Below are 15,973 nucleotides of genomic sequence, written 5' to 3' on the forward strand. Positions count from 1 at the left end.
AACCCTCTCTGTGTTTAATTCATATTAGCTGTCTGAACAGTTAAGTGGTATCTGTTAAGTGGTGAACCACTCCATCCCCATACACCCCCATCCCCCCAGTCTGGCTCACATGTATCTACACTTTTCTTCTTCTCCTCCTGTAAACGCCTCCCCCTTTGCTTTGATGCCAAACTCTGGGTTAAGTGCGGCCCCTCTCTTCACCCACTGATATAATCTGTCTGTTCTTTGGCTCAGCAGTCAGAGGGTTAATCTGGATTATGATGGTAATTACTGTGATGGTGTGTGGCTCAGAGGGAACGGCTGGGGGGGAGAAAGGCCTGGCGGGAGCTAGCACTAGCATGTTGTGTGGGAGGAGTCTCGGCAGTGCTGGGCAGATCTCCTCCCTGACCTTGGAGTGTGCGAGAGAGAGAGAGAGAGAGAGAGAGAGAGAGACAGACGTGCACTGCAGCTTCTCTCCCGCATGCCATTGTGGTGTTCCCTCTCTCTTCTTGTGTGCCTTCCCTTGTGTCTGAGTGTGTGTGTGCGTAACTGAAGAGGAATAGCAGAGGAAGGGCAAGGGAGAGCACCAGATCTCTCCAGACCAGCAGCCAAACAAGGAAATTACAGCACCGGTGGGAGATGAAGTGACCGAGACTGTGAGTATCTTTCTTCTCGGGCAGTGGGCTGTTGCCCCCAGGCTGCCCATAGCCGGCACTGTTTGCTGTGTGTTGGCAGTTTTCGGGGGCAGATCCTGCAGCATGCCTGTGGGGAGAGGGTGTGAGTGTCGTAATGTGTGGAGCAACGCCTAGAATTCCCGTTGTTACCAAACAAAGCTGGGCTGTCAGAGCGTGTTGTTGCTCCTCTCACTGCAGTGTGTGTGTGGATGGTACAGCTGCATTCACCAGCACCAGCTAGAGAGGGGAAAAGCTGCATTTTGTCGGCTGTGCACCGCTCCGGTTATTGCGTCGATGCTAGATTTTACTGCTGGCATTCCTGTATTATCCATCCATCAGTATTATTGTTTGTATTGTTGTTATGATTATGATTCCATAGTCCACCAGCCGGAATGCATGATTAAAGAACATGTGAGAAAAAGGATACGCACACGGTGGTACTCCTCCACTCCGTACAAGCAGATGTCTGCAACAGCTGTAAAACATTGCTTTAATCTTTGCAATAATGGCAGAATGATTTGCTAAAGGGCTGTTCACATCTGGCCTCAGCATTGTACCGAGTTGTCAGGACTACTGGAGGTCATCTACTTGCATTAGATGTTCTGATTCACGAAGATGTTGCCAGTAACTGCCTGTAAAAAGGATTTTGGGACCTGACCTGGGCAGCTGGGCAGTTTTTGGCAGTTCTTGTGTTTTCTGACGCATGTTTTGTATTGCTAATAACCAAGTTATAATTCCATATGTCAAAATAGTGAGGCCAACATATCGATTGCACACAATAAATGCATTTGGGGGTGCTTTTTACCCATAGTCAGATTCAGTATTTAGATATCAAATTCAGTTTGATAGAAATATTGTTTGCACACTACATTCATTTGTATTGTTGTGGGAAAATGCACTTTTATTATTTTCTTAATATTCTTTACATTAATGGTTTCATGTTTTTAATTCAGTTTTGTCTATAAAGCAGTTATTAGTTTGTACTTACTGTGTTTTGGGGGCTACTTTATTAGTTTCTTAAAGCATTTTGGTCTGTAGTTGCATACTCAGGATGCTACAAAGATCTACCAAAGTCATGTTACCATGTCTCTGTCCTTGGATTTCAGTGGTTTCCTTTGTTGTCTTTTGGTTATTTCAGTCAACTACTGTCTGTAGGTTAATTCAGTTAGCTAAAACAGTAAGACAGTATAAAGGTTGTGTTTTTGGGGCACAGGTATTTGGTTGAGGATAAACATCCACTGCCTGAAGAACGCTGACCAGTACCAATTAACTCATTAAACACAACAACAACAACAGTAACACACTTAGGTCTAGACTATGTTAATTATTATGCATGTGGGGAAATATTGTGTTCAACTGTAGTTTAATGAGATGTAATCACTTCTCATAGATAAGACTGCAACCTGTCGTCTATCTGAAGATGTAAAAAGACTTCTCCAACCCACATCGTCCGTCCTTTTCATTATTATTATTATTATTATTATTATTATTATTTTTTTTTTTTTTTTTTTTTATTTCTTGGCAGACGCCCTTATCCAGGGCGACTTACAACATAAGTGCAAACAAAGTGCAAAAATACAGAGAAGTACAAGGCATCAATCATTACAAATTCGACTTAGCTAAAACATAGCAATTCAAAATAAAAAAAAATACAAATTCAGTGCTGTCAAGATGTAGGGTTACAGACGAGGGCTATGGGAAAGGGAGCAAGGAGGAAAACAATCAAGAACGCGAGGAGCATAATAAGCTGAAATGCTATCTAGCTATCATGTGAGAGGAGGGCTCTTTATGTTTTCTGTAATAAACTTAGTATTTCTTCATCTGTGTATCCTGAGAATTGACTAAACAACGACAGTATCCTGGAGATAAGTATGTATTAGTATATAGTCATTAGTGTCAAACGTGTGTGGGCCCTATATCTCGTTACACTCTCCCCTATTGACTTATCAGAGCCGTAACAGTGTACACACACCATGAGTGTTTGTGGGCCAGTGCTTACTTAATGGACCGTACTAGTGTAACCAGCTCAGTATGAAGACGGAAACAGAAAAGGAAAAGGCCACGATTCTACTCCAGCTGATGCAATTCAGAATTATTGGAATATTGTTGGGTTTTCGATTGGTGCTTTGTCACTGTCAAAATACAGTAAAAACCCGCTAAAGCTACTGTATAAAATGAAAAATAAACACAAGCCAGGATGACATCAGAACTTCCACCCACACGCCAATCGCAAATTACCAAAACCGTGCTTAATGGCAAGTTTCCATTTGGTAGGAAGAAGAAACCTCTGGGAAATATAAAGACGCCATCAAGCACTGGCTTTGAACTTTGCTAGTGGGTGGGCTGGAGTTTTGGTTTAACCCGACCAATGTGTTGTTGTTAATATTCATGTGGAATGGTATGGTTTTTTAAGAATTACACTGACTTTGCATATATTTGAGGAAAACAGTGTATCTGGAGAAGTCCTGTATTTTAAAGTCTTTTACTATTTGTGCCTCGGTGCTGTTCTGTGTTGACAGGTCCTCTCAATGAAGGCTGTGATGCAATAGGTCTATGAGGATGTGTGGGCAGCCAGACGAAGCTCCTCCACAATGAATTTAGACACTACTATCATTCTGTTATTCACTCATTCACAGAGAGCACTATGTATGTTTTGTCTTCTAAAGTTAAAGATAGAAATACACAATGTATTAAAATGATGGGAAAGGTTTCTCTCGTGCTGGGAGGTATTTATCTCTGGTCTTGGGAGACTGATTTATTTTGTGTGAAGGGCACTATGCCAGCCAGTATATGATGTCTTGGGCAGCATAGGTGGATTTATAAGGGCTGTTTCTTATACAAATGTAGTCTGCTGTAATAAACCAGGAAGGAAAAGTGAAATCATGGTAAAACATGGAGAGGATATTAAATCATAATACAAACATTGGGAAAAAAATGTGGCTAAGCAAAATAAATGCATGGAAAAAACATGTCAAATAAAACTAGCATGTCAATTAACTGGCATGGGTCTACCAACATAGTAACACTACATGTCAAAAATCTGCCTGGGTAACATGGCTTTCTCACATCCTTTTAAATGCATTGAGAATAGCTGTATTTCATTGTGCGTTTGTATTGATGTAGTGTTGAGGGTAGTTTCTACAGTGAATGGGATTGGTCTGGAGTTGGTGGATTTTTAGGCTGCTCGAGTTTTGATCGTACATAGTCATCCCAGCCCATCACAGACCTGGGCTCTTTTGTGCTGCTTTCTGAAATACCAATACAGGTTTGCTTTGAAGAATCCCAGTTACATTTTTCAAGGTCTTTGCTGGCTGCAGTTGGCCCCGATTGTCTGACAAACGTCTTTGTTGCATAACTGTTACTTTTCTTTTTTTGTTTCTTTTTTTTGTTTTGTCCTTCAGAGTCTCTTTGACATTGCAGTGAGTCTGCTGAGCTTGATTTGCAACTCCCAAAGTTCATACAAATATTTTAAAGCAGAAATTACGCACAGAGGCAAGGCAAGAGTCAGATCTGTATGGTTTTGTAGTTTTGTAAAATAATTGCAATCGGTCAGGTCAGTCCTGCTGACTAGGATGTATCAATGCTACCTGATCAATAATACATTTTTAGTGTTGCATATTAGCAGATTGTAGTATTTTTTTTTTTTTACTGTATATTATTTTCACTTTTCCTTATAGCTCTTTCTTTGTGCTTAAGCTATGTATGACAATCCCTCTACATAAGACAAATCTGTCTGGTGAGGCTTTCTAGATTTTCAGAAATGCAACAAAAACCTAGAGACTGGAAATGCGATGTTAGAGTACACTGTGATACTACATCGAAATCTGTCATTGCTCCAAAAAATGTTTTCCCATTGGTTGCACAAATACGGGATTGCAGCATTTCGTCATTTTTTCTCCCTGTGTCTTCGGTGAAGCACATGTTTGCTGTCAGCCATCGGTCATGTTGCTTTGTGTCCCAGTAGTGCAGATGTGTTGAATGTTATGCACAGTTAGTCTCTTTTTGAACACTTCAGAGGGAATTCTCCCCTAATGTTCTCCGGTGGAACATCTGCCTGGCTGACAGTTCACCTCGCTCTCCGGGGCTCCTGGCATTTTACTCATCCCTCTCAAGACATCTAAAGAATAGAGTCACATTTTCAATAAAACGCCTTTGTAAATTGGAAAATGAATGTGAGGCTGGCACTTGGCCAGGGAGAGTTGTGTGCTGTGAAAATATTTCAGACTTCACTGATTTTGTGGTGTCTGGGACTGGTTGGGTGCTATAGGCGAATGGTGTGAGGTGGATAGTGTTTTGAGCTATATTTGAGCATCATGTACTCCAGTGAAGAAGAAAAAATGTGGTTTGCAGTTTTGGCATTCTTTAATTTTTGTTGTCATTTGTTCTTGCCAGAAATCACACTAAATAAATCAAACAGGGACTGTTTATATGTGCCAGAAGACTGGGATTTGATTTTGTTCAATTAAGAATACAACCAATATGAGTGTAATGTAATGCAAGTTTATTTCAAGTGTGACTCTTGAGACTTCAGGCACAGCCTGTCATAGTTTATATCACAGTTTACTTACTTTACTTGTCCCCCCATCCCAGTTTGCATTCCTGACTGTGAGAGCTCATTTCTGCTGGAGATAAGAACAAAAGAACATTAGAAAGTTTACAAACGAGAGGAGGCCATTCGACACATCGTGCTCATTTGGTGATTCATCGGCCCAAGAGGAGTGGTGACTGGTTCTCATTCTGCAGCCATACCCATGAGCAGTCAAGTCAAACACATCATGTAAAGACGGACCGACTTTCCATTACTGATGTAATACTTGAATGCCTGTTCAATACATTGCTTTAGAAATGCACTACCAGACAGGTCTGTCCTGTCTGAGAGTCTCCCTCTCTAGTATAGAGTTAAAATATATTTTACCTGCATCTCAGAACCTAATCGATGAATTTCTGCCTCTCGTGGCTATTTCACATTTCGAGATATTAAACTTTTATGTTCAGGGCATGAAAACCACTCATCTTCGCGTCAGCATTTTTCAGTTATGTCCAGATTTAATTCATAGAGGGCATTTGTGTGAAGAATCAGACTCCAAAACTATGGTTGATAGTTTACAGCAGGAGTTTTCTTAGACCCCTCCTATGGCTTCTAGTTTTCAATTGAACCGTCATTGAACTAATCATGTGCTTAACCAGACCTTTTAAATAGTTTTCAGCTGGAAAATAATTACAAAAAGGTTTGGCTGAGCAAATGATGGCGTCTGTTAAGTGAGTGAGAGCTCAGATGGAAAGAAAACAAGATGACACCAGTGTCCTGCAGGCTGGAGAACATTACAGGTAATCATAAAGTGCAGCACCATTTAAGGAAAGATTCAAACGAATGATGATTTGCTCTTTTTCCTTTTTTCAAAAAACTGTACTAATATTATAAAAGCCTACCTAAATGGAAACATTTTACAGGAAGATATTTATTTTAGTTAATAAGCTCACCCTCTTTACAGAACCTGAAAGCACTTGATGTTTTTGGATGTACTTCAGAATCGTATGATCTTTATTTATCTTTTGAAATATTCATTTAAAAGCTCATCTGTATGCCACGTAAACACAACGGGTGGGTGTTTGAGTGGAAATATCCTCTTTAGTGTACAGTGAGAGTCCATCAACTGATGTTTTTCCTGGTGGTTTATGGTAAAGCGTTTGATCCGAGTTCTCCTGTATGTGAAAACCCGCAGCTGTAGAATAAACAAGGAAGAATCGCCTCAGGGAACAAATGTTCTGTAAGCCAACACTACTGCCATCTCTAGTTACCGTGCATCTCTGGCAAAGTTACCAAGTCCTTCTTCCCAAACCTTGGCTGGTCTGGTCTACAGCCTTCAGATAATTAAGGGGAAGCCATTTGGAAACTTTCCAAATCCTTAAAGGTAACTTAATTATTTCTTTTGATTCCCGAATGTGCAGAAACTTGGACGGTGTGTGCGTTTCTTTCAGATCACTGTCCCACTATCTGACTTCACAGCTCCAGATTAATCCACATTCTAGGCTGCGCACCAACATAGTAAAGGATTACCAGGGTTAGGCGCTGTATGTCTGTCTATCACAGAGTTGTAAACTCCTTGCCAAGATGTCTTAAATGACACATGTTTTCTGCTTACCTGGACAGCACAGTTGGCAGCTGAGTGGGTGGGTGCCAAGGCATGGAACAAGTCCAGTCAGCTGCTTTAGGGATAATTAATCCCAACAGTTTTAGGAATAAAAAATAGCCCTCTTATTCTGACCACCAACTGTTTTCTTCCTGTGGCCTCATCGAATGTACTGATGGCCCGAGTTAAACTGTTTACTGTGTGGGAGCTGAGGACCTTCACGACAGCCTAGTCTTTTAGTAACAAATTTGTTTATTTACAAAAATGGTGTTTATCGTCAACTTTCTTTGTGGTGGTTTTAGGTTAATGTGGACAAAAATAGTTTTGAGTTATTGCAATATATCTTAAAATGTTTTTATATTTGATCATGCTGTCATCGATGAGGTAGCTGACCAGTACACCTTTTCTAGAGTGATAGCACTGCAATTTGCTGGGACTTTAAAAAAATGTATGTGTTAAAAAATAAGTAAAATACATGAAGTTAGTAAATTGCCACATTATTTAAAAATAAACACCTTGAAATGTGTCCTATTTTGAAAACAATTCTGTAAACTGCTCTTTTCAACTTGATTTACGCAAATACATATAATTTTAAGAACATTGTGTCAATCTTTGAAAACTGTATTTCTACTAGCACCCCCCCTAGATCGGGGGTGGTCAGGCCTGGTCCTAGAGGGCTGCAGTACCTTCTGTTTTTTTTCAGATCGTTAACTGCTTAATTGAGCCAATTGTGGATCTTAATTAGTCACAATTTCCATTTGTTCAAGGTATCCACTTATTAGTGACTTAGAGAGACTTGTAAATCCAGCAGGATTGTGGCCTCAGCGGAACTGGATTGCCCCCCCTGCCCTAGATAATAATAATTAAAAATGATTCACTTACCTAATATTGTATAACAAAATATTTTTCAAAAATTGTGATTCTAATATCTTGCAATATTTTCATATACTTCAAGTTGCTACTTGGATTACCTCCACAATAAGAATTATTTGCCTGAAATAAGACAAATAAATGTGCTAAGATTGTATTTTTGATTTGGGCCGATGGTATGTTTTCTTGTGGCCTAGTCTGGGCAAGCTGCCATAGTCATAATAAACAAACGTAAGCACTTCTGCCCTCTTCTTTATAGATTTGGACTGTACAGCAGGGGTGCACCTCTCCAGTCCTGGAGGGCAGTAGTGTGCTCAGTGTGCTCCAACAAAACATGTTTATCTGTAATGAATTAAAAAGAATGGTTTCTCAATTAGCTCGTTCCTCTATTTTAAAGCAGCTGACATTCTCTCTCTCTCTCTCATGCATTTATATATCCTGGTTGGGCTGGTAGATACCCTGCAGTCTATATTCCTGTAGGCATATTTTAATAATAATCTGTGTAGCTGTTGTACAAGAGAGATGATTTCTTTTTTCATTTTAGACACATTTTCTAAATGAGCTACACATTTTTTTTTGTACACATAGAAGATGTTTGGGTCTTCAATAAATGACCTGACAGGTATTCTGGGAGTGACATCACAGCTTCTCCCTGAACTGATTTCGGTTTGAGCTGTCTCCCAGTTGTGCTTTACATCATTGTTTGTCTGTTGGCAGCACTAGGATGGTGAGTAGGAGTGGACCTATTTTACAATTTAAGGCTAAATATCCATACATTCATTACCAGTAGGAAAATGTGTGGTTGCTGTCAAGGAGTATGGTTTTTGGGTTCCTCTTCATACCTGAAATAAAGTTATCTATTTCTTCCACGTGTTTATTGTTTTCTGTATTGATTTTACATAGAATTTATTTTTGCAGACTTTTAATCGTCAGTTTCAGTATAGTATGTAGAAATCCTGTTTCGATGATTGTGAAATACATGGTTAGTTCGTTTACTGTGTATATTAAATTCTAGGCTGAGGGCCTGAGAATACAGTGTAAAACAATCTGTATTCAGGTGTGGTCAGTAAGTGAAAATTAAACCATCATGGCATCTGTACTCCATCTGGGTGCAGTTTCCAGTCCGAAACTACTGTTCCAACATACTGTTTGACCCCCGCTGAATTGTGCTACTTTACCATTGAACGCTACCATTGATGAGGAGTGGAGGAGTAAAAACGTGTTCAGCAGCTTTTGATTTTTGGGAGACTCATACAGAAAAAGGAGACAAACAAAAGAAACGGAGAGCGTTACATTTGTTTTTACTTCCTTGTTTGTTCCTATATTTTATCATAAAATGGTGGGTAAAATGTATTAAAATAAATAATAAAGTGCTTCAGAATGGAGGCTGCTTTTGTCAGTGCTGATGATCAGGTGAGGGTCTCGCTCTTTCCAAACGGCCTGCCGCTGATCATATGGGAAGCTATTGCTGACCCTGCGCACTGGCACAGCTGCTGGGTTCACTCACGGGACTAGCACTACTGAACCCAGAACAGTTCTTAATCTGTCATCATAATCGTACAGGTGATGTAATTAAACGCCGGGAACCAGAAATAACTTCACCGTGCTTGAATGCAGAGGGGTTTTTTGTTTGTCCCCAAATAACATTACAAAAGACCAACCACAATAACAACAACAGAGGAGACTGCTAATTGAAATCACCGATCATAAACTTTAATGCCAGGGCTTTTTTTTTCGTTTTTAATGTTTACAATTGTCTCACGCTCTCCGAAATTGCGTGTGTTCGTGAAATAAACCATATTCTCTCGTGACATGCTGTTGTTCTTTACCGCCGGCCGCTAAAAATAACTCCTGTGGTTTCTCTTAGTATGAGGATTAAATGTAGTTAAGTTGTGGATGCCAGCGGTGCAGTCAGGCAGGTAATACACAAGACGGCGAGATACAGCAGCAGTGGGAGATGTTAATTGGGCTGCGGTTCGTTAGGACACGTGTTTAGAGGGCATTAACTGAAGACAAATGGATAATGGACTCGCAGATAATGGATATTTAGCCTTTTTAGGGTTGTTTGATTTCCAGAAATGTGTGCTCAGTATGAATTATGTGAAAGTACTGAAGGACTGAGAGCCACAAAACTGGACAGCATATCAGTTCTTTCCCTGGCGGTACTTTTGCGGTGTGCAGACATATGGGTAAATTATTGGTTTAAGCAATTTTGTGGGACTTTATTCAGTGACACCCTTTCTGTAATGCTAGATTGTACCAACCTGGAATTGGCAACCTAAAAATGGTTCATTTTCTGCATCTTTGTCTGTACTGGATAGAGAATCGGTGCAATTTTCCTATTATTGCTCTGTGTATTGCATGTCTCAGCAGGTCGTGCTTCATAACTAGCAAGAAAAGATATTTTTTCCTTTTCAAATGAAATGAAAAACTGTTCTTCCTGAGGTGTATTGCAGAATGAAACATAATAATGAGCTCAGATGAATTGTTTGCTTTTGATTTTAGGTTTAGTCATGTAGAAGAGTGAGAGCCAACATGAATCACATTTACAGCTGTTGGGCTAACAAAAAAAACAGAAAAACCCTAATAGAATTGGTTTCCTCTCTGAGGTCACATGTTAACCTGGGGCCAGAACACAGATCTTGATTGGTCTGACTTCTGTATGTGAGTTTTCTTTTTATCAGTCATATATTATATTGTTTATTATAAAACAAGCTTAAAACAACACATTGAAGTGTCTTTCTTTGGATGACAGAAATCTTAACAATTTTGTGAAATAGTGTAGAATCGTGCCTCACAGTAATTAATTCCTATTATACTAAAGCATTCCATTACCAAACATCCTTTTATAGTAAATCGGGCCTGTTGTAAATGCCAGACTAGTTACACGAACATTTCTCAGCTGTTCCCTGCCATTCTACAAGTTTACTGGCATCTTCATAAGGATCCACTGCAGATGTTTTTCTCACTGTGGGTAAATCAGAAATGGACTGGTTTCGTTTGACTTTTTCTCAGAAAACACCTCAATGTTTGAAGTGGGACAAAACCAAAAATGTATGAGGAGTTTGCCTTGTCCCAGACGTTATATACTTCAGCATCCGTTTCATTCTGTTTTATCTTGTGTGGCATTTTTCAGCTTCAGAATGGAATAGGACAATTCAAACAAAATTATAATATGAACATCTTGTAGAAGTTATTCTGATTTCAGCAAGAAATAAAAGGCATGCACGAGATGGAAATTAAGCACAGAGAGCACAAGTGCTTCTGTTACTGATATTGCTCCCATAATTCTAGGCAGCGCATGATCCCTGACTTTCTCACATTAGTGGAGGCTGCTACTTAACTGCTCTCTTGCCAGTATTTATACAGACAGACAATCGTTTGATAGCTCCTGCTGATTTTTTCAAATGATTTGTTTGTTTGTTTTACTACCACAACAGTCTCAAAAGTCTGTGTTCAGTCAGGCTGCCTTCAAAGCTTAGCGTTGCTCAAACGAGACCTTATACTGGTTTAATTAAATCCTCCCACTGCATCACCGTTGTATGATAAATCCAGTGATAGACATTAAAGGGCACGGGCTTTGGTGGATTATTTTCCTTATAATCAAACAAGAACAGATTGAGATACAGACTGCTGCTTGTTAAGGAAAAATACCAAACTGAGAACTAACACAGTCTCCCTTATCTATAGAAAGTTGGTGTTGAACGTCTTCAGACCCTGTTTAGTGAAGTAAATCTTATTCTTTACACTGGAAGTTTGGAGTGATTGACCCCGCACTTGTATGCATGTTCATTTGTTGGCCTTGACATTGTTTTGCATTGGCCACAGATCTTTTCACTTCTCTCCATAACAGCTGTCAGGAAGTTCAAGTACTTTTGGTTGGATACATTTTAAATCAAAAGATATAGTTGGCATCCTTACTTAAAACCCTTATCCAGAAAACTTTGTTCAACTTTTTTTATTCTGTGTATTGCAAGAACTACTGTATATAATATTTTGGAAGCTGACAATTCAGGCATTTTTTTATAAAAAGTGTTAATATGGTCTACCTTTGCCGTCCGCAAAATAGTTCAACTTCAAAATATCCTGAATGTTTTTTGTCTATTTCTTTCCTTCAAGACAAACAATTTGTGTTATAAAATAAGGGAACAGAGGGATTAAGATTAAGACATTTTGTGTTTTTTTTTATATGAATTGTTTTTTTTATTCACTAACAATGAAATTGTTTTAGGAGGTTGAAATAACCTTTTCCATTGTATTGCAGTGACAGAAGAGGCTGTGTTTAGTGGAGGCATCTATCACAGCATTATCTGAGTTACAGAATAAGAAATCATTTAGGAGCAATCTAAAAATAAAACCAACCCCACAAGTTGTCTTTGCTGTCATTGTGTCATGAGCAACTTAATCCTTCATTCATCATCACTCAGGGCTAGGACCTTGCTATCTTTGAATATAATCTCATATGCATTTTCTAAGATCTAAGTCACGGCGCTGGCTGCTCTGTTTAATTACATTTCCCTAACATTGCATCTCCTTGGAGAACGCCCGAGCTGTCCAATCAAGAAAGGATGACATGCAGCACTAAAGACATCCAAACAAGGAACGCTGCTCACTTTGAAAGATCAATTCGTATAGCTGTTGTTGCGCTCAAACCCATGTTCATTGATGTATACGCTGTAATTGGATTGCATTACAAACAAAGAAATCAAAAGCAATGTTGAAAGCGAAGTCAAATACATGGAATACAGTTTACAGAAACAACTTTTTTGTTATGTTGAATAATATATATTTTTTCCACCCAAGTATTGCACAGTACATCGGATATGTTTGTGTTGGTGTGAAGGTGTGCTTGTTTTAGATTGTTGTAGACGAGCAAAACACCAGCCACTGCTGAACACAATCCAGAAGTTCAGCTCCTCTGGGCAGATGCACGTCTGTTTTTTAAGTTTTTGTCTCTCCCTTTCTTTCCCTTTCTGATTTAAATGACCCCTTTGTATCGGGCTGAGATCACATGTCAAAATATTTGAACAGCTGCACAAGAACTGTGTGTCTTTCTAGCAATTTGTCACAGGGTGCTCAGACAGCGCAGTGGGCTGTGGGCATGGGGGAGAGGCTGCACAGAGATGATCGGGCTAGCTACTGGGTTCTGCCCCGAATGTGCAACGTGCCACAACGAGTATGTTGGATCTCGGGACTGGCGTCTTCAGTATAGTGTTGCTTACTGCGATCCAAATAGCTCGGTCAACGATATGACCTGACACCTGCCCAGTGTTACTGGATTACGGCAAAATAAATCGTATGCCTATAAACTCAGGCAAGAAAAGGTGCAAACAGGCAAACCTCTTTGTTCCTCTGGGTGCTGGGTAACAGTAGTCGAAATTAATGGCAGGGAGACCTGGTGCCCATCCACGTCTATACCAACAGAGAATGGTGTCTATGCCATGCCAGCGTCAGTGCTATACATGGAGTAAAATTACAGTCAGGGTGCTTGCCAAAATGATGGTGGGCAATATTTGATACTGATGAGGTGGGGCGTACTAGGATTTGGTTGCTTTCACTTCTGCGAGATACAGTAGGCTGTGATAAAACGTGTCATTATGTTTGTAAACACCATGGTTTGCTGGGTACATTTCCCTAGTGGACATTAAAGAGGGAACACAGTTCTCAGAGTCTGATGCACGTCCCGTATACCTCACGGCTAGCCTATGGTAATGAACACAAAGTATTATATAAGGGCATTCGTCAGGGGGTTGAAGCTGGCAATTTGTTTTGTTTTGGTAGGCAGTCTTATGCAAGGACATGGAATAGCTGCATCAGTTGACAGTTACCTCGAGCGCAGTTAAAATGCAGAAGAAGAAATGACAACCCAAGACAATACAGTGGGTCATAGATAACATTGATCAGTGCAGAAAAATAGAGCAGCACTTAAATCAGTCATTTAAAATATATTCTTTATTGCATTTTAAAAAGGCTGATGTTTCAACCCAACAATCAGCCTTTAATCAGGGAGAAAAAAACAAACAAGATTTGTCAGGATGGAAAGTTTGCTTGAGGGAACTTGTTTGGTGAACTTGGAAATGTGTTGTTGTTTAGCCAGGAAAGATGATGTCATCTTTGTTGTTGTTGTTGTTGTTATGTCATAACTGTGACAAAACAATCAGCCGAGATCAAATAAGACTTTGCCAACACATCGATGACACAACTTTCTTAGTTTTGTTGTAGCGACTTAGCTTTACAGCTGTAGTAAATATGCGATTTATTGGCCCTAATAATATAATCGCATCATCTGTAACACATTACTGCCTTTGCACACTAAAGGCGGGGGCCAGCATGCACTGAATACACATTTATACAATTTTGGACACGGTTATGTAACTGCAAGTTCAAGCACGTTTCCGCGTAGTGCACGTCGGATCCTCTCATGGGATACGTTGCGGAGATCCGGTTACTATGACAACTGCTTATGCTTAATTCCCTGTTCTGGGCCTTCAGGGACGTTTTGTGCTGGGGAACAGATGGCTAGATTGCCATGTTGTCAAGGAACAGTGGCTTTGAGTCTGTAGATATATGGTGAGAAATAAAATAAATCAGTAAAATGGGTACATAAACTAACCAAAAGTATGGATAGTAGACAAATCCTGGACGATGGCTGATTTTCATTGTAATTAATAGGGTTAGGCCCACTCTTAGCTTTAATTACTGCATTTTGATAGAAGGCTGGAGGGAAACAGCAGGTTCTAGTGCATCGGGAGAACTTGTTTCTCCTCATTTGGTCATTCCAGTTCATCCCAGGGGTGCTCTTTGATAGAGGATAAGGCTGTGAGCAGGTCACAACAATGTTGACAATACTGTTGTCCTTGAAACTTGTACGCACTGTAAATGGAAAGTTGAAATGGTAAATGCATTTAGGAATCTTTTGAAGGGTTTAGATAACACCTAACAAATAATTGGTCTCTTCATACATATCACAGTGGTAATTTTCTTCAACATAAAAAAATATAAAGTTAAATAAAGGAAGCCTGTCATTCCATTTGGAAAAATGCTGAACATTATAAAGACAACAACGGGTGATAGACCACAGCAGCCAAACAGCTGCTTCTAAACAATTAAGAGCCATGTTCATGTTTCGAGCTTGATTGACAGAAGAATAGGATTACTGGATCAATAGCTGTCGGTAACAGTTGATAGAGTACAGGCTTGGGAAATGGACTTCCCTGCACTATGTAGCTGTAACCTCTGTCTTTCTGATCCTACCCTTTGAAATCCACAGTGGAGGTGACAAGCAGAGCAGCCAAAGGGCAGACTCCTTGATGAACTCTTATGGATGGACACTTAAGCATGATAAAGGGAACTATTTTTAATGCCCCTCTCGAGTGTGGAGAAATTCTTCCAGGCTGAGACATCTGACCTCTCCGTAACTTGGACCAGCTATTGAATCCAAATCCAGAGTCCTAATTAGAATACCAGCAATCTTGCACATAAGAGCTGACTTGACAACGCAAACCAGTATCATGCCACGGCTCTTCTGTGTTGTTACTATAATGGTGTCGTTTTGAGGGTTGTGTTTTTCCAAATGCAAATATAGAACAAAGCATGCTTGGGTGAAAAGAGGTGATCCGCAATTTTAAAGACTATGCTGTTTGCCAATTCATCTTTGTGACTTTGGAGACACAAACCGCACTACCAAAAGACAAAGAGAGTCAAATTATAATTCTTGCATTTGGCAGTTTTTCTTGGATGACAGAAAAGTATAATATCAACAGTTGAAGTACTCGAAAAAGCTTCCAGCTACTGACCTCGTCATTCAGAAAATGGGAAATATGCAGATTTTATCTTTCTGTGGAAAAGAACTGGGATTCCTGATTTTTCAAAGTTCTAATTGTATGCAGTTTACAATTATGCCATAAACGGTTGTGGTTTGTTGTAGCTGCAGAGTGTAGTCATGGTTAAGTTACATTTGCAAACATCTATCCATTATTGCTGTTCTGCCCAAGTGATGGATTGGTGGCAATGCAGGAGGTCTTCAATTTTAAAGCCTTGGCGGATTCTTTGGTGGTTGAGTTCCTGTTCTGTCATGTGAAAGCTGGCGTCCCCTTTTGTTTTCTCTATTCAAAATACCTGTGGCCAAACCAGTCAATCCACATCCTTAGGTACACATCAGTTTATGGAAAACAACAGGTTATAAGAATTACGGTCACCTTGTATCAACTCCTAATCCTGACTTCTCTCCAGGTCACGTAATTTAAGTCTAATACCAAAGTATTAAAAGGCTGCAGCCAAGATCTGCTAACACAGTACCAGACACCATTTATGCATGTT

At 39.7% G+C, this 15,973-nt stretch overlaps 1 protein-coding gene across 11 annotated transcripts in view; it reads left to right on the plus strand.

Moving 5' to 3' along the window:
- Positions 1-420: 420 nt before the first annotated feature.
- Positions 421-15,973, plus strand: part of mical3a (microtubule associated monooxygenase, calponin and LIM domain containing 3a) — a 106,838-nt gene continuing 91,285 nt past the window's right edge. For all 11 annotated transcript variants that reach the window (XM_066724126.1, XM_066724134.1, XM_066724135.1 and 8 more), the window contains exon 1: positions 421-635. The gene's annotated coding sequence lies outside the window, so the exon portion shown is untranslated. The remainder of the gene's footprint in view (positions 636-15,973) is intronic.

The sequence above is a fragment of the Amia ocellicauda genome, chromosome 15, assembly GCF_036373705.1.
Source record: "Amia ocellicauda isolate fAmiCal2 chromosome 15, fAmiCal2.hap1, whole genome shotgun sequence".
Taxonomy (NCBI): Eukaryota; Metazoa; Chordata; class Actinopteri; order Amiiformes; family Amiidae; genus Amia; species Amia ocellicauda.